Source organism: Triturus cristatus, chromosome 12 (assembly GCF_964204655.1).
Source record: "Triturus cristatus chromosome 12, aTriCri1.1, whole genome shotgun sequence".
Taxonomy (NCBI): Eukaryota; Metazoa; Chordata; class Amphibia; order Caudata; family Salamandridae; genus Triturus; species Triturus cristatus.
In genome coordinates this window covers 800260335-800286933 of record NC_140595.1, presented here as the reverse complement: position 1 = coordinate 800286933, position 26599 = coordinate 800260335, and the positions used below count along the sequence as shown (strand labels likewise).

Sequence of the window (26599 nt, the reverse complement as noted above, 5' to 3'; positions counted from 1 at the left end):
AGGATCCACAAAGCCTGGTGTCACCATAGTGACACTGGCACATGTGTCCCTGTAGGCTTGAGCCACTTTTTCATTAATTAAAGGAGTCTGTCTGTACTTGCCCAGGTTACTGGGGCTCACAGTCAGGGACAAATCCATGTCCCCATCACAGATCAAGACTGCCTGTGTCAGGGTTCTGTCTAAGTCAGAATCTCCTTCAGTTCCCATAGTGATTCCCACTACACCCTTTGTCTGGGGACCAACACTGCTAACAGTAGTACTGGGAGCAGGTGCCTTAGGGGCAACAGTGTTGGGGGCTCCACCCTTCTTACAATCACTAGTCCAGTGAGTTGTATTCTTGCAAGATTTGCACCAGGGTTTCTTTGGACCTTCTTTCTTCTTCCCTTTAGGCTGGGACCCACCCTCGTTAGTACTAGTTTGGGGCCCTGTTGAAGACTTCTGGTCTTTAGATTTCTGATCTCCACCCTTTTGGTCTGTTTTCTTCTGATCACCCCCTTGGCCCTGGTTTTGGTTCTTTTGCTTAACCCTGGTTCTGACCCATTTGTCTGCCTTCTTTCCCAATTCTTGGGGAGAGGTCAGATCTGAGTCAACCAAGTGTTGATGCAGTTGCTGGTTCTGACAGTTATTTAAAATATGTTCTCTCATCATCAAATTGTACAATCCTGTATAATCAGATACCTTACTTCCCAGCAACCAACCCTCCAAAGCCTTAGTGGCACATTCAATGTATTCAGACCAGTCCTGAGTCTGTGTCTTCTGGGTGTCTCTGAACATTAACCTGTACTGTTCAGTGGTTAAGCCTAACCCATCAACTAGGACACTCTTCAGGGCTCTGTAATTTCTGACATCCTCCTCCCTAACAGTGAGGAGTCTATCTCTGCCTCTTCCTTCAAAGGAGAGCCATAAGATTGCTGCCCACTGGTCTTCAGGAACCTGCTGCACTTTGCAGGCTCTCTCAAGAGCAGTCATCCATTTGTGGATGTCATCCCCACTTTTGTAGGGGGGCACAACCTTGGACAGGTTCCTATTGTCAAAGACCCTATCCTTGTCCTTAGGGACAATGCTGCCACCAGTGGGTATAGACCCACTCTCTTTAGGTTTCCTAGCCTTACTCAGTTTCTCTTCCATCAGAGCTACTTCTAGCTCCTGTCTCCTGATTCTCAGCTGAGCTTCCTGCATTATGGCCTCATGCTCCCTCCTCTGAGGGGTGGTCATCCTCCTTCTGGAGTGCCCTTGAGAGCCTCTAGAGGCATGAGAAGCATTAGATTCACCTGAGTGATTCCTTGCCTTCCAAGCCCCTGGTTAAGTCCACTGGGGAGATCCAATGGGATGATCCCATTGTCAGTCCCCAATAGCCTTAGGTTAGCTGGGCCACCTATAACACTTGGCACTGGGCTAGTTCTCCCTTCATCCCCACTAACATCTGTATCCCTATCACTTTCATCCTCTGTAGTATGAATCTCATCTAAGGGGTGATTATTGGAAAGGGGTACCTCAGTTGCATCTTCAGAAGGGGGGCCTCCTGTTCCAGTCCCTAAGGGGCCTAACTGGGAGGCATTCTTGAGAGCTTTCTGATCTTCATCAGCTTGTAAAAGTTCAGCAGAGGTAGGGTTCTTGGGCTGTTTAAGGCCCCTGATATTTGCCAACTGCCTGAGCTCATTTTGATTTAGGGTAGGAAAGAGAGTTGGTGCCCTCTGGGGGTCACTCTCGACAGAGATGGGTACCTTGGACCGCTCTGCCCCCTCCATTGCTCTTAAGTGTGGGTAGATGTGTTGCAATCTACCTACACTTGGGTTTACCTACTAAACCTATCTAGTAGTTGTAGTCAGGGTGTGCTACTCCCTTTGCTCTACAACAACTAAGTTCAGTAGAACTTAAGTATATCTATCTTGTTTTATATGTACCTACAGGTACCTATGTGATCTTTCAATTGGTAACCAAGAGATTACAATGGTAAAACACAGCAAGCTCAAATCCAACCGCTGCTCACAATGTGAGAAGTTGGCCTGGTATATGATGTTCACTAGTTAAAGTGGCCACCTTGTACCATGCCAAGCAACCCTTATGGTGTGGTTGCAAGTCAACCTTTTTGGACTAGCTGCCCTAGTGGTAGCGTAGGCTAAGCAGTCTTTGAGGCTAAACTTGTTAAGGCGTGTTAAGCAGGCTGTTTTACCAAATGCAACCCCCCTTTATACCAATGAAAGGACACCACACAGATATATATTGAAAATATATATGTATTTATTTCTCAAAGTAACCCCTAGACTCTATATGAGCACAGGAGCACAAATCGTTAAACAAGACAACGTTATAATATACAGAAGTTGCACTTTATATGGATGGGCCCTGGTGGTCACTCAAACCATATACTAAAATAGTGGTATAAGTACCACGAACAGGAAAGTGAAAAGGCCTAGGGCCTCTAGAATCGCTGGGCCTACAAGGAGCTAACTTCAGTTAGTGACCAGGAGGTCCACGGGTCGCGTGTGCAGTGAGGAAAGTTACACGCGGGCTCCCATAGGTTTTCAATGGGTGCGTAAAAGTTAAAAAGTTACTGCAGAAAGGGTCTTCTGGGTGGACTACGATCTCAAGATTCGAAACACAGACACTAGAGATGATTCTCTACACTTGGGCACCGGAGTGCCAGCTTTACCTCACCCACAGGAAGCGGGTGCATAGGTCTCGAAGTGCGGCGGGTTTCTTCTATCGATTCAATGGAGCCTGATGACAAAGATGCTGCAGGCGGTCGGTCCAGAAGAGCTGCGTTGGATCCAAGGGTGGATCGGAGTTTTAGAAGACCTGAAAGCAGAGGGGACAGTGTTCACAGTCACTTGCCAGTGACCGGCGTGGCACCAGGTAGGTACCAGGCGATGTCGGGTGCAAACAGGTGGTTAGGTGTAGCTTGTCTCTGCAGCCACGTGGTCCCTGAAGGTCGACGACGTCCAGGAGTCGAGTCACGAGCTGTCCCACGCAGGCTCTCCCTGTCGGCGGCGTCGGCGACTCGAAAGAAGCAAACAAGCCTTGGCAAAGGCAGGAGTCGTGGAAAGAGAGGAAAGCTGATTGTTCTGACCAGCAAGATCAGAGGGGCTGCTCTTTTGGGGAGCAGCTAGGGCCAGTCTGGAGCAACCAGACCAGCATCGTTGATTTTCAAATAGGTCGCCAAAATGGCCACTAGCCAACGGGCCAGGGACCGGGCAGGTGCGTCGAGATGCAAAGTGCAGAGGGGCCCCACGCAGATCGTGGCAATGCTGGAGGGCTCACCTTTGGTGCAGATGCTGCTCGGGGGTTGGGCTTCTCAAGACCCAAAGCACAACTTGGAGGGAGCCTCTGTCGTTGCGCTTGCAGCTTGTCGTCGTTCTTCCAAGATGGCTGGCTCCACGTGTCTCGGTGCCTCCACGGGTTCCTTCTTTGCAGGGACTGTGGATCGGGCGGTGAGAGGTCTGGAGGTCCAGGTCTCGTCGGGCTCTGGGCTCGGGCTCCGGCGGGAGGCGGCGGCAAAGCAGACGTTGAATAGCTGGTTGGTGCTTGCGTTAGCAAGATGGTCACTCCCTGACCATAGGGGAGATTTCCTTCAGTCCTCTGTGCAGCAGAGCGTCGAAGTTCCCGTCTTCTTCTTGTGATTAAGTTGATTCCAGGATGTCTGAAGTCTTAGGACACAGCTCCTACCTTTAAGCGGATTCTAGGGGCCGGACTACCTGCTAGGTCCCTCCCTAAGGGTGGGACCAGGAAGGGGGGTGGTTACACCCCCAATCCTCTGTCCAGCTCGCCCCAGGTCCGGGGCTGGTGTGCCCCAGGACCGGATTGAACTGGCATATGCACCGAGGCTCCTTGTGAGCCGCAGGCATGTCTGGTTTCTTTCAAGCCCTACCTGACCAATACACAAAATCCTGTCTGGGGTGGTGCTCGCACCTCCCCTGGCAGGAAACCCTTTGTCCACGTCTCCCAAGCCGGAAGGACTCCCAGCAGCAGGAGGGCAGACTTGTGTCTGGGGTGGCAGCATCCATTTTGTGGAGCTGAGGCTATGTCTGATTTTACCCGGGTTTCAGGTACTGTACATGTCGTGTCCCTCTAGAAGGGTGGAATGCTAACCCCGTAACCAGAATTGGCGAGGGGTTAGTATTCCAATTCGTATGACACCTTACTCGACATGTTTTGATAAAGCCAAACCAAAGATAGCATTTAACCACGAGGTTCATAATGCACTTAAGAGTATATGGTATGACGATATCTGGAAACGGTAGAAGGAAGTTGTTCCGACCACTGCAGACAGGCTCAGCTCATGCCAGAGCACCATCTCACATGGAACCAAGCACTCTGCCTTCAGGATTATTAAGGCCTGCCATAGGAGTGACTTATAGGTTAACATGTGTCCCATTTAAGGTTAGGTATAGGTATACTACACCTAAGTAAAAGGTGGTTACACCAACTTACCGCAGCTGAGTGATCAGCCAGTTGTGTCAAATTTGTTAGGCCAAGCCTGGGGTGGCATAATACATGCTTCAGCCCCTGGCAGGCCTTAGATACACCAATGCCCTGGGTACCTAGTGTACACTGGTACAGGGGCTCACAGGGTGATCCACTTCCAATTGGTTATGCACCTAGGGTGCATAGTGTCAATTTAGTTAGAGAGAACAGCAGGCTGGGGGTCTGATTAGCAGGCCCACAGCCTCAATATGTCAAAAACCAGTGAAGCAAAAAGCAAAAATTTGGGGTGACCATAGGATAGCAGACCCTACTCTCCTACAGTATTTAAATTATATTTGAAACGTTTCAAGATGGCCACCATAATGAATTGTTTCTCTGCACCTAAGAATGCTGCTATTTTCTATTATGCTAAATGTACTTCCATCCAATCAATGTTCATGATGCTATAAGTTGTTTTTGCACAGAGGGACACTGACATTGACCAGGAGGCCGAAACGCGTTTGTCAGTTGTATTTTGGTTGCACAAAATGAAATATTAAAAATTACTGAATTGAATAGCCCATGAGTACCCAGTATCGCCCTTTGACTGTATCCTGAATTTTTAGCTGGAGTCTGTTCTCGTGAACTGTGGCACCCGCGGCACTGAGAGCGGTGATTTTGGACGGAGAACGTCATGGAAAAAAAGATATATATATATATGCCCTCTTGTATTATAGATGGATTTGTAAATATTGATTGGAAATTGCCTAATGACCATGGATGTCCTGCCTCTACTTGGGATAAAGCAAAACCAAAGGGAATGATGGACGGAGTGTTGAACATTGCAAGCACTCACCCCCAGTCAACTGATCTGGGTTTAATCCATCACCGTTCTTTAGCCCACTCTGCCACCCCAGTTCAGACATGGCCATATGCAAATCAGTCTGACCCTGTGCCTCATGGGAACAGTCCAGCCCGAACTGCCAAGCCATGTCTTCCCTGGACCGGAAACAAGCTTCCCAGGACCGGTTTCTGGCATTTTAGCCGTCTTCAGCCAGGCTTGCTTGAATCCAGTGGCAAAGTGAGCAAGTGAGAAAATCGTTGATTTTCAAATAGGTCGCCAAAATGGCCACTAGCCAACGGGCCAGGGACCGGGCAGGTGCGTCGAGATGCAAAGTGCAGAGGGGCCCCACGCAGATCGTGGCAATGCTGGAGGGCTCACCTTTGGTGCAGATGCTGCTCGGGGGTTGGGCTTCTCAAGACCCAAAGCACAACTTGGAGGGAGCCTCTGTCGTTGCGCTTGCAGCTTGTCGTCGTTCTTCCAAGATGGCTGGCTCCACATGTCTCGGTGCCTCCACGGGTTCCTTCTTTGCAGGGACTGTGGATCGGGCGGTGAGAGGTCTGGAGGTCCAGGTCTCGTCGGGCTCTGGGCTCGGGCTCCGGCGGGAGGCGGCGGCAAAGCAGACGTTGAATAGCTGGTTGGTGCTTGCGTTAGCAAGATGGTCACTCCCTGACCATAGGGGAGATTTCCTTCAGTCCTCTGTGCAGCAGAGCGTCGAAGTTCCCGTCTTCTTCTTGTGATTAAGTTGATTCCAGGATGTCTGAAGTCTTAGGACACAGCTCCTACCTTTAAGCGGATTCTAGGGGCCGGACTACCTGCTAGGTCCCTCCCTAAGGGTGGGACCAGGAAGGGGGGTGGTTACACCCCCAATCCTCTGTCCAGCTCGCCCCAGGTCCGGGGCTGGTGTGCCCCAGGACCGGATTGAACTGGCATATGCACCGAGGCTCCTTGTGAGCCGCAGGCATGTCTGGTTTCTTTCAAGCCCTACCTGACCAATACACAAAATCCTGTCTGGGGTGGTGCTCGCACCTCCCCTGGCAGGAAACCCTTTGTCCACGTCTCCCAAGCTGGAAGGACTCCCAGCAGCAGGAGGGCAGACTTGTGTCTGGGGTGGCAGCATCCATTTTGTGGAGCTGAGGCTATGTCTGATTTTACCCGGGTTTCAGGTACTGTACATGTCGTGTCCCTCTAGAAGGGTGGAATGCTAACCCCGTAACCAGAATTGGCGAGGGGTTAGTATTCCAATTCGTATGACACCTTACTCGACATGTTTTGATAAAGCCAAACCAAAGATAGCATTTAACCGCGAGGTTCATAATGCACTTAAGAGTATATGGTATGACGATATCTGGAAACGGTAGAAGGAAGTTGTTCCGACCACTGCAGACAGGCTCAGCTCATGCCAGAGCACCATCTCACATGGAACCAAGCACTCTGCCTTCAGGATTATTAAGGCCTGCCATAGGAGTGACTTATAGGTTAACATGTGTCCCATTTAAGGTTAGGTATAGGTATACTACACCTAAGTAAGAGGTGGTTACACCAACTTACCGCAGCTGAGTGATCAGCCAGTTGTGTCAAATTTGTTAGGCCAAGCCTGGGGTGGCATAATACATGCTTCAGCCCCTGGCAGGCCTTAGATACACCAATGCCCTGGGTACCTAGTGTACACTGGTACAGGGGCTCACAGGGTGATCCACTTCCAATTGGTTATGCACCTAGGGTGCATAGTGTCAATTTAGTTAGAGAGAACAGCAGGCTGGGGGTCTGATTAGCAGGCCCACAGCCTCAATATGTCAAAAACCAGTGAAGCAAAAAGCAAAAATTTGGGGTGACCATAGGATAGCAGACCCTACTCTCCTACAGTATTTAAATTATATTTGAAACGTTTCAAGATGGCCACCATAATGAATTGTTTCTCTGCACCTAAGAATGCTGCTATTTTCTATTATGCTAAATGTACTTCCATCCAATCAATGTTCATGATGCTATAAGTTGTTTTTGCACAGAGGGACACTGACATTGACCAGGAGGCCGAAACGCGTTTGTCAGTTGTATTTTGGTTGCACAAAATGAAATATTAAAAATTACTGAATTGAATAGCCCATGAGTACCCAGTATCGCCCTTTGACTGTATCCTGAATTTTTAGCTGGAGTCTGTTCTCGTGAACTGTGGCACCCGCGGCACTGAGAGCGGTGATTTTGGACGGAGAACGTCATGGAAAAAAAGATATATATATATATGCCCTCTTGTATTATAGATGGATTTGTAAATATTGATTGGAACTTGCCTAATGACCATGGATGTCCTGCCTCTACTTGGGATAAAGCAAAACCAAAGGGAATGATGGACGGAGTGTTGAACATTGCAAGCACTCACCCCCAGTCAACTGATCTGGGTTTAATCCATCACCGTTCTTTAGCCCACTCTGCCACCCCAGTTCAGACATGGCCATATGCAAATCAGTCTGACCCTGTGCCTCATGGGAACAGTCCAGCCCGAACTGCCAAGCCATGTCTTCCCTGGACCGGAAACAAGCTTCCCAGGACCGGTTTCTGGCATTTTAGCCGTCTTCAGCCAGGCTTGCTTGAATCCAGTGGCAAAGTGAGCAAGGGACTCACGTCTGAGCATTCCCTGCCAACTTATGGCGAACAAAGCAAAACCAAAGGGAATGATGGACGGAGTGTTGAACATTGCAAGCACTCACCCCCAGTCAACTGATCTGGGTTTAATCCATCACCGTTCTTTAGCCCACTCTGCCACCCCAGTTCAGACATGGCCATATGCAAATCAGTCTGACCCTGTGCCTCATGGGAACAGTCCAGCCCGAACTGCCAAGCCATGTCTTCCCTGGACCGGAAACAAGCTTCCTAGGACTGGTTTCTGGCATTTCAGCCGTCTTCAGCCAGGCTTGCTTGAATCCAGTGGCAAAGTGTGCAAGGGACTCACGTCTGAGCATACCCTGCCAACTTATGGCGAACAAAGCAAAACCAAAGGGAATGATGGACGGAGTGTTGAACATTGCAAGCACTCACCCCCAGTCAACTGATCTGGGTTTAATCCATCACCGTTCTTTAGCCCACTCTGCCACCCCAGTTCAGACATGGCCATATGCAAATCAGTCTGACCCTGTGCCTCATGGGAACAGTCCAGCCCGAACTGCCAAGCCATGTCTTCCCTGGACCGGAAACAAGCTCCCTAGGACCGGTTTCTGGCATTTCAGCCGTCTTCAGCCAGGCTTGCTTGAATCCAGTGGCAAAGTGTCAAGAATTCCTGTCATGCGAGGGGAGGGAAACGGTACCAGCGAAAACGGACTACATCTCCCAGGATGCTTAGCGGTTGAGAGGTTATGTAAACAGGAGAGCTGTTACATAACTCAAGGAAAACACGCCCTTATGTAAACAGGAGAGCTGTTACATAACTCAAGGAAAACACGCCCTTATGTAAACAGGAGAGCTGTTACATAACTCAAGGAAAACACGCCCTATAAAGGGAGGAACCGGGAGGTACAACGCTGTCGGATATTGTGTTTACACCGACGTACCTGCTTAGTGAAGAGCAGTGTTCCGGAGTGGTGCTCCAGTAAGGCAAGAACGGAGGTAGGTCGAGTCGTTACTCCCTGGGCCGTGTCTTGCCCCATCGTCACCTGTGAAGGACCCAGAAGCTCTACCGGATAACCATTGAGCTTCACTTTTTGACTCGGCTGAGTCAAAGCGCAGTGGCGCTTTTGCTGGTTGGAGTCGTAACTCCCAGCCCGACCAGAGATACAGGGACTGCCAGCTGTAACGCACACCAGGAGGTGTTTGCCGCGTTACAGACTCTGAAGTCCACAGGATCGATCGAGCGGCTGCTCTCGGTTCAGTCTTCTTTGCTTGTGATTGGGGTATCGGTGACGCATCACCAGGAGGTGACTCCGCGTCCCGGTGCAGTCTGAGGAAGAGGTTGAGCGGCTGCTCCCTTCAGGTAGAGACCCCGGCTGGGTGTTTCCCTGACTCCTCGATTCTCCCCAACACTCTTCGTGCCCCTCACAGCCTACCGATTGGCATTGTCGGCCATTTCATTTCTGCCCTCTGTTGGCATACGCCGGGATCGGCGTATATGCAGAGGACGGTTAGGACCATCCGTGCTGTGGGCTGGTAACGTACTTAGCCTGGAGGATTCCAGTGACTATAACCTTTGTTTATTCCTTGTATTATTTTTGCCTTCATTAAAATAACTAAACCTTCACAAGTGGTTGCGTTCTCATTATCGTGTCTGTTAAACGATCCTGAGACGTTCAGGGCGTTACAAAATATCCGACCTTAATAACACTAACTGTCTCCCGGTCGATAACAGACATGGCAACACTTGATGATGTGCTGGCTGCTTTAGCGACCGTGCAAATTGAATTGGCTGCCTCCAGGCAAGAAACAGCCGATGTAAAAGCCAGACTGGATGCTATCCAATTGGACCCGCTCACGCCCAGCACCTCCCTCACGAACCAGACCCCTGCGGTAGTAGTGGAAATGCCGGTAGCCGTCCCCTTGGCAACACCAGAGAGGTACAGTGGGGATCCTAACACAGTGCAGGTATTCCTCACACAAGTGGCGCTACATTTATCGTGCAAACCAAGGGCGTTCCCCACGAGTCAGGCTCGTGTGGCTTTCCTTATATCCTATTTGGCTGGAAACGCGGCACAATGGGCCGTACCTCTGGTGAGCAGGGACGACCCCATCTTATGTGATTGGGGTGCTTTTCACGAGGAATTCCTGAAGGTCTTCGACAGAAGGGCTGACTCGTACACGGTTGACCGTGAAATGCTTGAGTTGAGACAGGGATCCAACGACCTGGTGCAGTATCTCAACGCGTTCCGAAGGCTGGTTGCGGAAACCAAGTGGCCTGTTGCTAAACAGACGGCGCTCTTCCATCACGGGCTGTGCGATGAGCTCAAGGACGCCGTGGCTCATATTGACCCACAACCCAAGACATGTGAGGGCCTTATCAACCTGGTATTACGGCTGGAACATAGGCTAAGTGAAAGAAAGGGGGATCAGGGGAGAAAAGGAAAATCCCTTCCATCCTATGTGACAGTGGGAAGTCCTGAAACTTCCACCGCATCCAAGGGAGAACCCATGGACATCGGCGCAATACGAGCGAGCCTCACAGCCACGGAGAAAGAGTCACGCCGTAAACAAGGATTGTGCCTATATTGTGGCAAAAAAGGCCACTACGTACGTGAATGCCCTGCCAAACCGAAGACGTCACGTTATCGGGCCAACCGGTCGGTAACAGCCGTGGTGGACGTACCGGCGGAAAACTAGAGGACTCCCAGACCAAAGAAGGGGCATCTCGGAGTCACTCATCCATCCCTTCACTTTCCAACTCGGTCACTAAGGGACAACGACACTTGTTTCTCACGGTGCACGTGGGAGTGCATGACCAGTGGATACCCGTTGTGGCCATGGTGGATTCAGGGGCCACTGGCATGTTTATGGACCACAACGAGGCATGCAGGCTAGGGCTAGTGCTTCTTCCCAAAGCTGTACCCGAAGACGTCTATGCTGTAGACGGAAGGCGATTGGTGACGGGGCCCATCGGGCAGCACACGGGGGTCCTTCCGATGAGATGTGGGAGGAACCATTTGGAACAAATCGATTTTAACATCATCCGAGCGCCCCAATATGGCGTCATATTGTGATTGCCGTGGCTACAGAAACACAACCCCTCTGTGGATTGGCCAACACATCGCATCGAACTGACGTCACCGTATTGCATCCTGCATTGTGGAATAAGAACGGAATCCCTTGACGCAGATGAGAGCGGGAGTCAGACGGTGGCTACAGCGGCAGAAAAAGATGTGGCTCTCCCCCAGGCTTATCACAGTTTTGAGGATGTATTTGATGAGGTGAAGGCGGAAGTGCTACCACCACATAGACAGTTTGACTGCCAGATCGACCTGGTGCCAGGGGCCAGCGTTCCCAGCGGCAGGCTGTATGCCCTGATGGAGCCTGAAAACGTGCATCTCCGGGGGTACCTGGATAAACTCCTCAAGCTAGGATTCATCCGCCCGTCCAAGTCTCCGGCCGCCTCGCCACTCTTCTTCATCCCGAAGGCTAATGGGGAGCTGAGAGCCTGTGTGGACTTTAGGGCATTGAATGCGATAACCGTAAAGAATCGGTACCCCTTGCCTCTCATCAGTGTACTTCTGGAACAGGTCAAGAAAGCTCGTATCTACACCAAGTTGGATTTGAAAGGGGCATACCATCTGGTGCGCATGAGGGACGGAGACGAGTGGAAGACCGCCTTTAAGACCAGGTTCGGCCTTTTTGAGTACCTCGTCATGCCGTTCGGTCTGTGCAACGCCCCGGCAACCTTTCAGTACTTTTTGAATGAGGTATTCAGAGAGGAGTTGGATATCTACGTGGTCGTATATATCGACGACATCCTCATCTATTCGTCCAGTGTGGAGGAGCACGTACACCACGTCAAAGCTGTGCTCCAAAAGCTGAGGGAAAACATGCTGTTTTGTAAACTCAGCAAGTGTGACTTCCACGTCACATCCGTGGAATTCCTCGGAGTGATGCTGAGTCCAGAGGGACAGGAGATGGCAGAACGAAAGATCAAGGCGGTGAAAGAATGGCCGGTGCCCCAAAGCGTGAAGGACGTCCAAAGTTTCATTGGCTTCGCCAACTTTTACAGGCGGTTTATAGATGGATTTTCAGGATTGGTGGCCCCAATCACACAGCTACTGAGGAAGTCCAAGGAGTTTGTCTGGTCCCCTGAAGCGAACAAAGCCTTTGAGGCCCTGAAAAGCGCCTTTGGTAAGGCGCCGGTGTTGGCTCACCCCGATCCGGATCTCCCCTACGTGGTGGAAGCGGACGCATCGGATGTGGCGCTGGGGGCTATCTTGTCCCAACGCAACCACGACACAGGGGTGCTTCATCCCGTTGCGTACATGTCCCGCAAACTCAACGACGCCGAACGCAACTACCATATTGCGGAGAAGGAGCTTCTCGCAATCAAGGACGCCTTCACCGAATGGAGGCATTGGTTGATGGGGGCAAGACATGTGGTATCGGTGTACACGGACCATCGGAACCTACAGTTCATGACGGCCACAAGACACCTTTCTCCCAGACAGCTGCGGTGGATGATCTTCTTTGCGGGGTTCAACTTCCGCATCACATATCGGCCGGGGACGGAAAACCGGAAGGCGGACGCCCTGTCCCGTCAATCTGCAGTTAAGGAACCATTGCCTGCGACTGAGCATTCCATCATTTCCCCGAGGATGGTATTGGGGGTTATCCAACCGGATACTTTCCTGAGGGGAATAAAGAGAGGGATCAGGTCATTCGCATGGCGGAGGTGGCTCCTCAGTCACAGAGAATGGCAGCTGAAGGACGGGATACCCCTGAAGGGCAGGTGCCTATTGATACCCACGCCTAGGCTAAGGAAACAAGCATTCATCTGGTGCCATGACCCTCCATGCGCAGGTCATTTGGGCTTTGAAAAAACGGTGGCTAGCATGGGACGGCATTTCTGGTGGCCAACCATGAGAGTGGATATCAGTAGGTGGGGACAGGAGTGTCCTACGTGTGCTACCATGAAGGCCGACCATGGCCGAACCCAAGGGCTCTTACATCCACTTCCGACCCCGGATAGACCATGGGATAGCATATCACTGGACTTCGTGGTGGGCCTACCGGTAGACCAGGGGATGACGGCAATACTGGTGGTGGTGGATTACTTGACGAAAATGGGGCACTTCATCCCCTGCAAGAGAGTCCCTACGGCCGGGGAATTGGCGTCACTACTCCTCAAGAATGTGGTACGACTGCATGGATTACCTGGGGTGATCGTGTCAGACCGGGGGTCGCAGTTTACTGTGCAATTCTGGAAGACTTGGTGCACTGCGCTGCATGTTAAGACCGCCCTGTCCACCAGCTACCACCCTCAAACGGACGGCCAAACCGAGCGCCTGAACCAAACGCTCAAACAGTATCTGCGATGTTTTGTGGACCAGGGCAGGGAAGAATGGGTCGACTTGCTATGGGTTGCAGAGATAGCCTATAACAACGCCACTCACAGCTCCACACAGTCATCTCCGTTCTATAGCAACTATGGCCAACATCCCAGGTTCTTGCCATTTCTACATTCGTTCAGAGAGGACAGGATTCCCGCCACAGCGGACAGGGTGGCACACATAAAAGACACGTTGATGCGCTCAAGGGCTGTCCTAATAGAGGCCAAGAGAAGATACAAGGCTGTGGCAGACAGGAAAAGAAGGCCCGGGCCACTGTACCGCACTGGAGACTACGTCTGGATATCCACAAGAAACATGAGGTTTCGAAAGAACAGTGTTTCCATCCCAAGTACATGGGCCCCTATCGAATTACCAAGTGTATGGGTCCCGTGAACGTGAAGGTGTGCTTGCCCCAGTCATTGCGGATACGCCCTGTCTTTCATGTATCATTGCTCAAACCAGCACCCTCCAAGCCGTCTGGGACACCTAGGCCGGTATGCGTGGAGTCGGAGGTGGAGTATGAAGTGTCGGGCATACGGGCGTCCAAATGGCGCAGGGGGAAGCTGTGGTACCTGGTTGCGTGGAAAGGCTATGGCCCGGAGGAGCAGTCATGGGAACCGGCTGAAGGGGTTCATGCTCCGCGCTTGGTCTCCTTGTTCCATCGGCGTTTTCCTGCCAGCGCTGGACCCGTGGGGAGCCGCTGAGAGGGAGGATGTACTGTCAAGAATTCCTGTCATGCGAGGGGAGGGAAACGGTACCAGCGAAAACGGACTACATCTCCCAGGATGCTTAGCGGTTGAGAGGTTATGTAAACAGGAGAGCTGTTACATAACTCAAGGAAAACACGCCCTTATGTAAACAGGAGAGCTGTTACATAACTCAAGGAAAACACGCCCTTATGTAAACAGGAGAGCTGTTACATAACTCAAGGAAAACACGCCCTATAAAGGGAGGAACCGGGAGGTACAACGCTGTCGGATATTGTGTTTACACCGACGTACCTGCTTAGTGAAGAGCAGTGTTCCGGAGTGGTGCTCCAGTAAGGCAAGAACGGAGGTAGGTCGAGTCGTTACTCCCTGGGCCGTGTCTTGCCCCATCGTCACCTGTGAAGGACCCGGAAGCTCTACCGGATAACCATTGAGCTTCGCTTTTTGACTCGGCTGAGTCAAAGCGCAGTGGCGCTTTTGCTGGTTGGAGTCGTAACTCCCAGCCCGACCAGAGATACAGGGACTGCCAGCTGTAACGCACACCAGGAGGTGTTTGCCGCGTTACAGACTCTGAAGTCCACAGGATCGATCGAGCGGCTGCTCTCGGTTCAGTCTTCTTTGCTTGTGATTGGGGTATCGGTGACGCATCACCAGGAGGTGACTCCGCGTCCCGGTGCAGTCTGAGGAAGAGGTTGAGCGGCTGCTCCCTTCAGGTAGAGACCCCGGCTGGGTGTTTCCCTGACTCCTCGATTCTCCCCAACACTCTTCGTGCCCCTCACAGCCTACCGATTGGCATTGTCGGCCATTTCATTTCTGCCCTCTGTTGGCATACGCCGGGATCGGCGTATATGCAGAGGACGGTTAGGACCATCCGTGCTGTGGGCTGGTAACGTACTTAGCCTGGAGGATTCCAGTGACTATAACCTTTGTTTATTCCTTGTATTATTTTTGCCTTCATTAAAATAACTAAACCTTCACAAGTGGTTGCGTTCTCATTATCGTGTCTGTTAAACGATCCTGAGACGTTCAGGGCGTTACACAAAGTGAGCAAGGGACTCACGTCTGAGCATACCCTGCCAACTTATGGCGAACAAAGCAAAACCAAAGGGAATGATGGACGGAGTGTTGAACATTGAATCCAGTGGCAAAGTGAGCAAGGGACTCACGTCTGATTAGTTCAGATAACTATAACTTGCGCGCCCGCAATCCTCTGCTCATGACGTCACATATTACATCACTCATGACATGGTCAGTGGCATCACTCATGACATCACTGATGACATCATCCTTGTGATAGAGTGGCGGTCGCGCGAGTTATAGTTATCTGAACTAACTATAACGGGGGAATTTCATTGGTTTTTTACGAGTGAAATGTCCACCTAACTATAACCTGTGTGAAACCTATGGTTTTTTAAGTGAATTTGCAAGGTTTTTTAAATGCTAATTCTTAACTATAACGTGTGTGAAACCTATGTTTTTTTCAGTGAATATATATATATCTATATATATTATCTACTGGCGGTCGCCAGTAGATAGTTATAGTTAGGATCGTGTTTCCAATCCTCTGCTGATTACATCACTGTATTTAGACACTTATTTACCCATGTCTTCTTCCATTAATCTTTAGCTATACATTTATTACAAATATTTATTTTTCAGAAAGACACATATGTCATCAGTGATGTAATATCTGACGTCATCAGCAGAGGATTGCGGTCGCGTGAGTTATAGTTGCCTGCAGTAACTATAACGGGGGAATTTCATTGGTTTTTTACGAGTGAAATGTCCAGCTAACTATAACATGTGTGAAACCTATGGTTTTTTAAGTGAATTTGCAAGGTTTTTTAAATGCTAATTCGTAACTATAAAGTGTGTGAAACCTATGTTTTTTTCAGTGAATTTGTACGTTTTTTTAAATGCTAAGTTATGTTTTTATGATTTTTTTTTTTCAGGTTTTACACCGTGCGCGCACCGTGCGCGCTCTGTGGGCACCTCGCAATTTAAAAAAAAAAAAAAAATGTTTTTTTCTCCCTTGGGGGTCCTTCTGTGACCCCCTGACCAAGGCTAGGGGGTCAGGAACTGTCCACTCTGCCCCCTTTTCACGTTCTCCACCTTTGTTTTTCACCCCCTCAGACTGCGAGAGACAAAATGGCGGCCGACACTTCCTGGTTTCGACCGATTCGAATGTTTACTGACATCTAACAACCAATCAGAATTGCGCTCGCGCACGGCAGGGTGCTGCGCGCGTATAGATATTGATATGCTTTTAAATGCTATTTTCTCAGGAAATACTGAACAGATTTACACCAGACCTGCAAAAGGCATTTCCTTGACCTTATGGCTACCTCTCTGCTAAATTCCACGTAATTCTGTTCAGCCGTTCGGGCTGTAGCTGCGACTAAAGGTCCTATGGAAAAATGCATGGGGAAAACGCGTTTTGGGACCCCCCCTTTTTCTCGGCGCCCGCTTGACGAATCACCCAGAGACTTTCAGGGTAGGAGCTGAACGGAGCGCCCCATTAGTTTTGAAAATTTCGCGAGGATTCGTCAACCGGCGCCAAAGTTATTCAAAATAGAATTTTAAGATCTCCTATAAAAACTAGGTTGTAACTATAACTATCTACTGGCGACCGCCAGTAGATATATATATATATATATATATATATATATATATATATATATATATATATATATATATATATATATATATATATATATATAATACAGAGTGGCAGAAGCCATTCTGTAGTTAAAGTTAGGGTCCCCAGAGATTGGGATTGTTTTGATTTTTGTCACTTACTAACTTTATACATATTTGACGAATGTCTGCGAAAATTTGCAGACCTATTGCACCAGTTTAATTGCTGGCGTATTGAAAGTTTTGCGGTGTTTGGTCAAGTAGATGCAAAGAAAAAAAAGGGGTCCCAAAACAGGCTTGAAATCCAAAGCATTTTACATAGACTTATGTATTTTGCGTAGCGTAAAAACCGCCAGTCGGATTTTAATGAAATTTGGCAGCATTATTTAGTAGGGTGCACAGATGATTCGTTTGGGTAGTGCAGGTAAGTAACTACAGTAAGTATTTTTTAACTTATAAGGTATTTCAACTTAGTGGTATCTGTTGTCGTGGTAATATCATGGTACATAGTGATGGGAAGGGATTATTTGATTGGCTAATGTTTTCTTTTCCAAAACTATTAGGCCGCCATCTTGTTTCTTCACAGCAGTTTGCCTGTGTTTTGTGTTAAACCTTAATAATAACTTGATTATTACATCCCACGGTACTACCTCAGATGTTTTTAGCGAGTACTGTGAGACTGGAAAAGTATTGTTTAAACAAGAAAGCACATATTTTCACATTTACTAATTTGAGGATTAGGTAGGCTCTTTAACGAGCCTTTGGTTTGAAGTGTTCAAATTTGATTTAGAAATGCTTTTGAAACCATTGCCAGATGTTAATAAGGAACAGGTTCTTACCATCTGAGGTGAAATGTACACCATCTCTACGATATAGATAAGGTTTGGAAAAAGCAAATGTTTAAGTGATACATAAAAGACATGCTGTGAGCTCTTAGGAATGCAGACACAGTTTTGTTAACCCATCTGCAGGTTTTCTCAAACTTTCCACATTTGCAAAAGAGTACTTCCATTTTATCCTTTGGCAAATATTTAAAAACAAAAAATGGGTTTGAGGAAATATAATCCTCAATGAATATTATAAATTATGGATGCTCACAACCAGTAAGAAATAAAAGGAAAGGAAGGATGCTATTCCACCTCAAACCTCTTTCAGCCACCCTGGTTATATTAATGTTTGCCAAACCTAAATTACACTCAATACCACTCTTTTTAGCATACTCTCTTGCCCAAAATATATAACTGTGTCCAGTTATCTGTTCAAGAACCACGTTGTTGGTAGACTACCAAACAGGTTGATGAAACATTTACTGAATAAATGAAAGTATTATATGCATGTAGTGGGGAAGAACATTGTCCAATTGCATGATATTTAAGGAGATAATACGAAGACTGTGATTGGTTATATGTAATATTGGGCTACTAATGTAGCTAAAAGAGTACTAAAGAGGCACATTGAATACCAAATAAACTTGACGGTATACCCTCATGATATAATAATATACCTACGCTATGTCACACAAATTTCAGGTCACATGACAATGTCAACCAATACAATACAAGATTTGAAGGGAAAGCCAGCCGTTAGATGTAATTCATTTGGTGATTTAGTAAAAAGACGTGAAAGTCAGGCTAACGTTAATCACATGAGATCAAAAACAAATAGGATGCTACCTAAGACCTATAATTAAGCAGGAATAAAGTTTGTTATTGGATTATATTTTTCATTAGGCTACAAACCTAGCCCAATACCACTAGATGCATACAAAGAGCACTGAGAGTAGGTTAACTGCTGTAGTACAACTGAAGTTTCTACATACAGCTACGTATTCAGTCATCTAACACTATTAACAACAAGATAAGAACATTTGCTACTACTGAAGGTGAATACAAGTAAAATGTCCTGATAGTAAATCACACTAACTTGTTATGTGTACTACTAATCTCTGAGTTATACTGTACTTTATGAATCATTAATAATGCTGTTTCTTGATTTTATATGTTTATATACAGGTATAGCTACATTGAGCAGGATGCCATCAAAATATTACTGGAAAAAATGAAAATAAAAATGTACTACAAACAGAGCAGGGGAAATGTAGCCACACATACAAAAGGAAAAAGGGGACATAAGAAAAAAAAGATTGGTAAGGTTATAAGTAAATGTTTGTATACTGAGGAACCAGTTTGTTGTGATAAGGTTACCCATGTGAAAAAGCTTGCAAAGAGAGCTAAGATGTGTTCAAAACACATATACAAACAGAGAAAAAGAGAATGTATTTGGGTTGTACATTCATACAAGAAGAGAGACCATTAGAATATATTATATGTAAACAGTTTAAAAATAGAATACTTGCAAATTTGCTCCAAAAGTATCCCACTGCCAAAACCAATACTGCCAGACTGAAACATAAACAATATACTCAAAATATTGTGGAGAAGGTGTCTCCTGTAAAAAGAAAATTATTAATTGTAACTATGAATCGTATGAAAACACTAAAACGTTTAATTGTGACATATAAAATATATGTTAGGGAAACAATTATTTTTGTTACATATTTGGAGGCTGTTGGACACACATGTCCAGTACAGAACCATACTTTCATCAAGAGGATTGCCATACATATGCTACTTGGGTCCTATCTGTCACTGAGAAAGGACGTTGCTATGGAGTGATGCCTTGGTCTGTGGTAGGCATAGAAAAAAAGTAAAAAAATCTATTGGAATAGTCTAAACAGCATTTTGAGGAGAAAGCTACTAAGCATCCTGTTTATGAATTGAACTGTACTTCTAAATGCAATATCCAGAATAAATCCACTGACAAACTACAACAGTATACACTAGTTTTAAGAAAACATATCTGCAAGGCAAAATTTAGATTTTGCAAAAAATTGACATTTGCCCATTTAGAAATATCACCCAGCTACAAGGCCATCCTTTATGCTGCCTTCAAAATAAGATGTGTAATTCAACTTTCCATGACATTAAAATGCTTTCCACTAATCATTCAAATGTAAGACAACCTGTATGGACTTTATACTTTGTTAAAGGTTCAGCAAATAAAATAGGAACAAATTAATTATGCTCAACTACACTGTAATCCTGTCAGGATCCTTAGGAGGATTCCTGCTAACAACTTTTTACTGGCCAGTATAATCACCCATAAACCTAAAAGAAGGCAGCAAAAGAGAACCAAGCGCAATGAATGGAACCTGAACTGGCAGTGCTGGTAACTCAAGATGTCTGCCAGCTCAGCTTTGCCAGCAGCGCGCTTGAGGTTTTTTCCCCAACCGTGGTTTGAATGTGAAGCACACGCTAATAAACAAATGCACACGTCACCTGAATAATTCCCAGAAGAAGCAGCCCTTTTAAAGTCCTCCATCGCGGAAGCTAGTGAGGGTAGAAGCATCATTGGCCATCATTTAGTTTCCTCTGCAGTGTCTTGGTAAACAGTCGGTCCGTTTCTTAAAGTGTAATGTCTTGTTTATGAGAGCACTCTTCTGTGAGAGTAGTGTCTCCATTTCAGGGTCTGAGCATTCACGCTCCTCGTTGTGCCTCAGAAAAGCATTGAGGATTGCATGCTTGAAACACTATCATTAAGTAGTGTCTCTTTAATAGAAATTCACCCTGTACATAACACGAATATTTTAAGTATAATAGCATTGGTAAAGACAAACAAAAAAAGGGAAAATAAAAAAAAGGCCAAATTTACTCACCTGAAATTTATTTTGTTGAGATAAACATATGAAGAAAGAAGTTGAAAGGAATATCCAGATTGTTAAGTTTAAAAAAGAATTGCATTTACCTGAGAGAGCGATCTTTGCTTGCCTCAGCTGGGACAGAACATCCTGGGTCACGCAAGTACTTCCTCTGGAAGGAAATAAAAATAAAATATTAATTTTAAATCATTTTGTGGTTTGTCAATATTAAGAACTGTAAACAATTCTTCTATTCATGCAGTAAGATTAACTAGAAAAATAAGAAGTTGCTTGTAATACATCATAGAAGAGGATCAATAGCCGTAGACAGTTTGGGTATGTTTTTCAAACATATTTGAAGGTAATAATAAAAGTATAGATAGTCTAGAGTAAAGTAGGATAATGCATAATCTGTATTTTTGCAGTTCCTACTCTTCAGGGGCAGGTGACCATATTGCACACTATTTACAGAAAAAAGAAAATGCCTTATTTAAGAAGGAACTACTGTTGACAGGTTGTCTCTTCTTTTTCTCCCTATCCCCATTTCCCCCTTGGGCTACCTCTGTACTTAGTATCATAGTAACATTGAGGGCAGTTGGTGTTTAGGGAGGGGCTGGGGAATAGACATTGTTCTGCTTCCGTGCAAGTCTGCCAATCTGTTGAGAATCTTCTCAAGTAGTCTGACAGAGTGAAGCTCCCACGCTGTTAACTTGCATTTGAGCAGAATGGCTGAAGGTATAGACCTTAAAAACTTGGGAGAGCTATTGGAGTGTATCCAAAAGGAGTTAGTGTCAGTGAGGGAAGAAAATAAAACCCTGTGTCAAGAAATAGTAAGCTCAAGAAGAGAAACATCTGATTTAGCCACAAGGATGAGTGAGATTATGTCCGGGCCCGTTTTAAAATCCCTACACTAGAATCCTCTAGTTCTTTCATGAGCTCCATATCTTGCACACCTACTCAAGTCATTCATTCATTATCTTCTTTGATGCTCCTAGTGCCCCCAGAGTAGTTTGGTGGAGACCCTCTAAAGGCTCACATTTTTTTGACACAGTGTTCCGTACACTTTATGTGCCGTTCAACGATTTTTCTCAAAGTACCACTTATATTGTCCTATCTCAGTTTTGACATGGTATCTTGGTCCATGCCTTTGCTTACGAGGGATGACCCAATTCTCTATAACTTTGAGGAGTTCAAGAAATAATTTCTTCAGATATTTGATAGAAGGAAGGCATCACAGGCAACTGACAATGAGCTACTGGAATTAAAGTAAGGAAATCAAGAGTTAGTGGCTTACCTGGCTCAGTTTAACAAATTAGTAGTAGAAACTGAGTGGCCTCAAAATAAAAGAGCAGCAGTCTTCTACCTAGTCTTAAAAGATTAATTGAAGGATGCGTTAGCACTAATTCTTAATCTACCAACAGCGATCTCAGCGTTGTTGGGTTTAGAAATAGATTTTTGTCAGAACAAGAGGAGAGGAGAAAAGAAAATATAATTCCGATCCAGAGTGCCTAGATTTGTAGAATAAAATCAGAAACACCAAAGGATCATGGAAGGCCAGTCAGGTGTAGAACCAATGCAAATAGGAATCATTAGAGGTCCACTAACTAAAGAAGAGAAGGAACAAAAAGAAGACAGAATAAATTGTGCCTCTACTGTGGGGCTAGTGTACATTTTATAAAGACATGTCCAAAGAAACCCAAGGTGTAATTGAAGGAAAACTCGCACCACCACCAGTAAAGGGAGTTGGACTGGTGAGTGCAGATCGAGAAACAAATCCAACGCATGACCAAGTAGCGAATATGTTACATGCTTCTTCACCCCATTTAGTCCTTCTGGTGAGATTGAAATCACGACATACTATCCTCTAGGAAGTATCCGTGATGATTGATTCTGAGGCTACAGGGAACTTTTGTGACTTGCAGTTTGCAGATCAAATAGGGCTAAAAGCCATAAGGAAGGACAAAAGTGAAGCAGTTCGAGCTGTAGACGGCACCAATCTGAATGAATTCCGAATATTGCCTGGAGAATTGCTTTTGCAAAAGGTGAATCATATTGAGAATTAAACACAGTAACCCAGCTTTGTGAATGTGGCATGTCAGTTTGCATTATACAAACTAATGATATTACAGATGAGTACAGAGATTACACAGATGTGTTAATGAAGTGAAAGCAGAGAAACTTCCTCCACATAGATTATATTTGTATTTGTATTTGTAAGGAGATTTATATAGCGCATGTATACCGACAGGTCTCTTAGCGCTGACAGAAGGAGATTTGCAAAGTTAGCCCGATAAAGACAGTCCTGGTCATAGGGAACTTAGAAGCTGTCTCTAAAAAGCAGCGTTTTCAGTATCTTTCGAAAGGGGAGTAAGCCTGGTTCTTTCCGTACGACGTCCGGCAGTTGATTCCAAAGGCGAGGCAAGATCACCGAGAAAGCTCGCCCGCCCTTGGAGGCCAAGTTGCTTCGGGGACAGACCAGATGAAAAGCGTCTGTAGAACGAAGTAGGCGTCCCGGAATATACCTGGCCAAACGATCCCTAATATATCTGGGAGCGTGACCATAGAGGGACTTGTGGGCGATACATAGGGCCTTGAATTCAGCGCGTTGTCTAACGGGCAGCCAGTTGATTGCAAGATAGAGCATGAACCTGGCTCGAACTTGCCTTGCAGTCAAATTTACGCATTGACCGAAAAAGAGAACCAGCATTTAAAGGATTATCTTAAAAAATACTTAGACAATGGATTTATCAGGCCATCCCGGTCACCTGTCTCTGGGTGCAGTTCGCGTAGTAGCGCTACGCGTAGCTACGCGAAGTGCACTTCGCGCTATGCAAGCTACGTGTAGCTACGCGAACTGCATAGTGGACTGTGCAAAATGCTGTTCCCACTGATTGCACAGTGCCGGATGCTTGTCCGCACTGTGCAATCATTGCAAACCGCATCTTGCACAGTGCAAGCGGTCGTTTTCTGCCGCTCGAGAAGATTTGTACTTGAGCGGCAGCTTTCTCAACGTGGACTGGTAGTTTCTCATCGCGAGCGGTCGTGAGCATACGCGACCACTCGAAATGAGAAACCTGACCTCCCCGCGTTGAGAATCTCGCTGGGAGGTTTGTTTTCAGCGCTCATGATCGGCAACTTGATGTTGCTGATCGCGAACGAGGAAAAAGTCTCGCCGGGTTGTTATTTTGCTTGCTTGTGGTCGCCAACTTGACGTTGAGGGCTGCGAGCAAGCAAAAAATGCCCGCTACGCTACGCGTTTTTGCACTGTGCTACATGCAATTTGCGTAGCGCGTAGTTGCACAAACTACGCGAGCTTAGCGTAGTCCTACGCCCAGGGTTAATCACCACTCTTCTTTGTACCAAAAAAGAAAGGTGACCTAAGAGCGTGCATAGATTATAAAGCAATCAATAAAATCAGAATAAAAAAATCATTATCTGTTGCTCCTCATCTCTGTGCTTTTACATCAGGTAAAAAGGGGACGGATTTACACCAAACTAGACCTCAAAGGCACCTATCACCTGAGCAGACTATGAGAAGGGGACAAATAGAAAACAGCATTCAGAAATAAATATGGTCTGTTTAAGTATCAAGTAATGCTGCATGGGCTATGTAATGCCCCTGCTGGTTTCCAGCATTTTATTTATGATGTCTTAAGTGACTTCATAGATAAATGTGCTAGTGTCTATATAGATAATATTTTGATTTATTCAGCTACTGAGAAGGAGCATCAAGAGCAAGTGAGAGCAGAATGACTGAGAGAGAACAAGTTATAAGCTGAATTGGAGAAATGCTCTTTCAATACAATAACAGTGGAATTTCTAGGATGTGTACTCTCCCCTTCAGAAATAACCATGGATGAGCACAAGGTAAAGGCTGGCACCGACTGGAAGGCTACGACAACAGTAAAGGAAGTTCAAAACTTCATTGGCTGTGCCAATTTCTACCAGAGGTTTATCCATGGACTCTCTCAAAAGATAATTCCTCCCACGCAGCTGTTGAAAAAAGGAGTACCTTTCAAATGGTCAGAAGAGGTGGAAGAAGCTTTTGTCATATGTTCCGCGCAGGCCCATTGTTGTTTTCCCTATTTTAGCATAAGCACATTGCAGACTGCCCTCCGCTTTGCGAGTGTTACTCTACAGACACATTTTGCTTTGTGCCACACAGTACTTTCACAAAGAACACACTGTTGTTATTGGGTTCTGTTATTTCTTGGGATTTAGTTTGAACATGTAGACAAGGTCGAACATCAATGCCCTTTGTTATTCTGTTGTGGTCAGGCCCTAGCACCTAGGCAAAACACGCAAATGTAGCTGTTGTTTGGGAACACATACTTTTGTCATATAGGTATGCACAAATAGGTAAGACACACACTTGGAAAGAGACCTTTCCAGGGAAAAGATCGTGACAGCACCTGAGTTGTAGAAATTTCATCTGTGTATACTAAGTTATGGGGTCTTCTACTAATACCTTGAGAACAACTGATATATAATTGTTTTGCTTCTGTAGAAGGGGAGGGAGGTTAGGCTGCATTGTCGTATATACTAATAGCTCCATTTATGAATCACAAACTTCTTGCTATGCTAACCATGTTTGTGTTTGGCATTTTCCTACTTGTTGTGGCATGTAAACTGCATACTAGAGCATGATAGTTAAAATAAACATTTTAACCTTTCCTCGTGTCTCTGTCAGAACCTACTGTGGACTAGTGCGAGTGTAAGAGTGAAAGGGTGTGTCCTGTAACCACGATTCTTGAAAGGGTCGGAATTATTGTGTTCTGGGATGTCTAATCACTTGTTCCTCTGTGACTGAGTAGGAGCGCAAATGAGACACTATAGCTAGTTGGTCCTGGGCTCATGGGTAGTCAGGTGGTAGGATGACTCATTCCCTGCCTACTATGGTCCTATGATCCTAAGCATAGTTCTGTGACTCCACAGAATCCGTTTAACATGGCACCACCAACGTTTGGTCTAGTACTTATTCATGGGACCCCTAAGTAGCTCTTGTGCTGATCCACAATACCCTCGCACCATTTTCCAGGGACGTCCGTGGTGGGAGGGCTTTCCCTTCTCAGTTTATAGAGATCATCTGTTGCTGTAGGATTTTCAAGCTTGATGTTTAAAAGGTTTTGGACCTGTTTTGTGCCACCATTTATTTCCCTTGACTTTCAGTGGTGAATCAACCGATTGCAATTCTAGCTCATTGGCACGCTGCACTTACTCAACATTTGTTGTAGCATGGAGTCCCCAATGTGGGGTCTCCAGTTGTTTTTGTAGTCGAAGCGGATCCTACATATCGTTTCAAAGTGTTTTACTCTTGGGTTACGTTTCCCGCTGTGGATGCGAATGATAATTCTTTCCATGGCTATACTCCTGCCGTTGTTCTGGCAGTTTATCACCCTTATGTAGTTGTTGAAGTTCCTCTTACAGCCTAGGAGCACCAGATTTGGTTAAATTGACGCCTTATCCCGTCCTCTTTCTTGTGTTCGTATGGGCCCCTTAGGTATTGATGGGGCCACTTGGCTTGTTTTTTTCAGCTTTACTCTGCACCCTAATTATCCTAAAGCTAATTTTGCGGAAGTTCGTTTGTTGTATGGTCAGGTAGTTCTTCTTTATTGATGCCTGATCCATATTGTTGCCCGTGCTTTTCTAGTGGCTTCACCTGGAATCATGAGGACTTGCCATTTTGGATTGCTCAGAAAATTTGACTGCTTTATGCAGTTTTCCCTCTTACGGGTCCTGTAGATATGCACACGATCCTTACTATGTGCTTGCCTAGTGGTCTAATTCCTCCTTTGGCCTACTGCAACACCTGGGGGACGGTGTTTGCCAGCGTTCGTCCGGGTGTTCTGAAACAGGTCCTGCATGAACATGGAGCAGTACCTGCCCTGGATTCGGGGATGGTGTTGTTGGGTATTTTACCTATGGTCTCCAGAATGATTCTTTTTAATGTTAAAGTTGAAGCCGTGGCTTTGATTGTTCGTCAGCGCCTTTCGCCGGTGGCCGACGTTGATCGGGAACGTGAGTTGCCAATTACTATTGCTGACATTTATACATCCTTAGGACACATTTATTTGGGGGTTAGACCTTCTATTTGGTCTCAGGGTATGCCCCCTCCTGAAAAGGAGGGAGTTCCAGTCTTTCCTAAGAAGACATGGAACAAAAATAAACAGCAACAGATATGATTTACGTGATCGCTCTAAGATTAAAACTCCTGTTAGGTTTCAGGTTCCTGATCCTCATTTTCATTGTTCCTTTCAGGAATAGTCTTATCAACAGTATGACCGAGAAGCACGGCAAGATCACAGACAGG

The 26599-nt window shown here is 46.3% G+C and overlaps 1 protein-coding gene across 1 annotated transcript in view; it reads right to left on the bottom strand.

Annotated features, from left to right (window-relative positions):
- EPO (erythropoietin) overlaps positions 1-26599 on the bottom strand; it is a 457580-nt gene that overhangs the window by 391221 nt on the left and 39760 nt on the right. The window contains exon 3 of the mRNA XM_085638048.1: positions 20397-20461. The gene's annotated coding sequence lies outside the window, so the exon portion shown is untranslated. The remainder of the gene's footprint in view (positions 1-20396; positions 20462-26599) is intronic.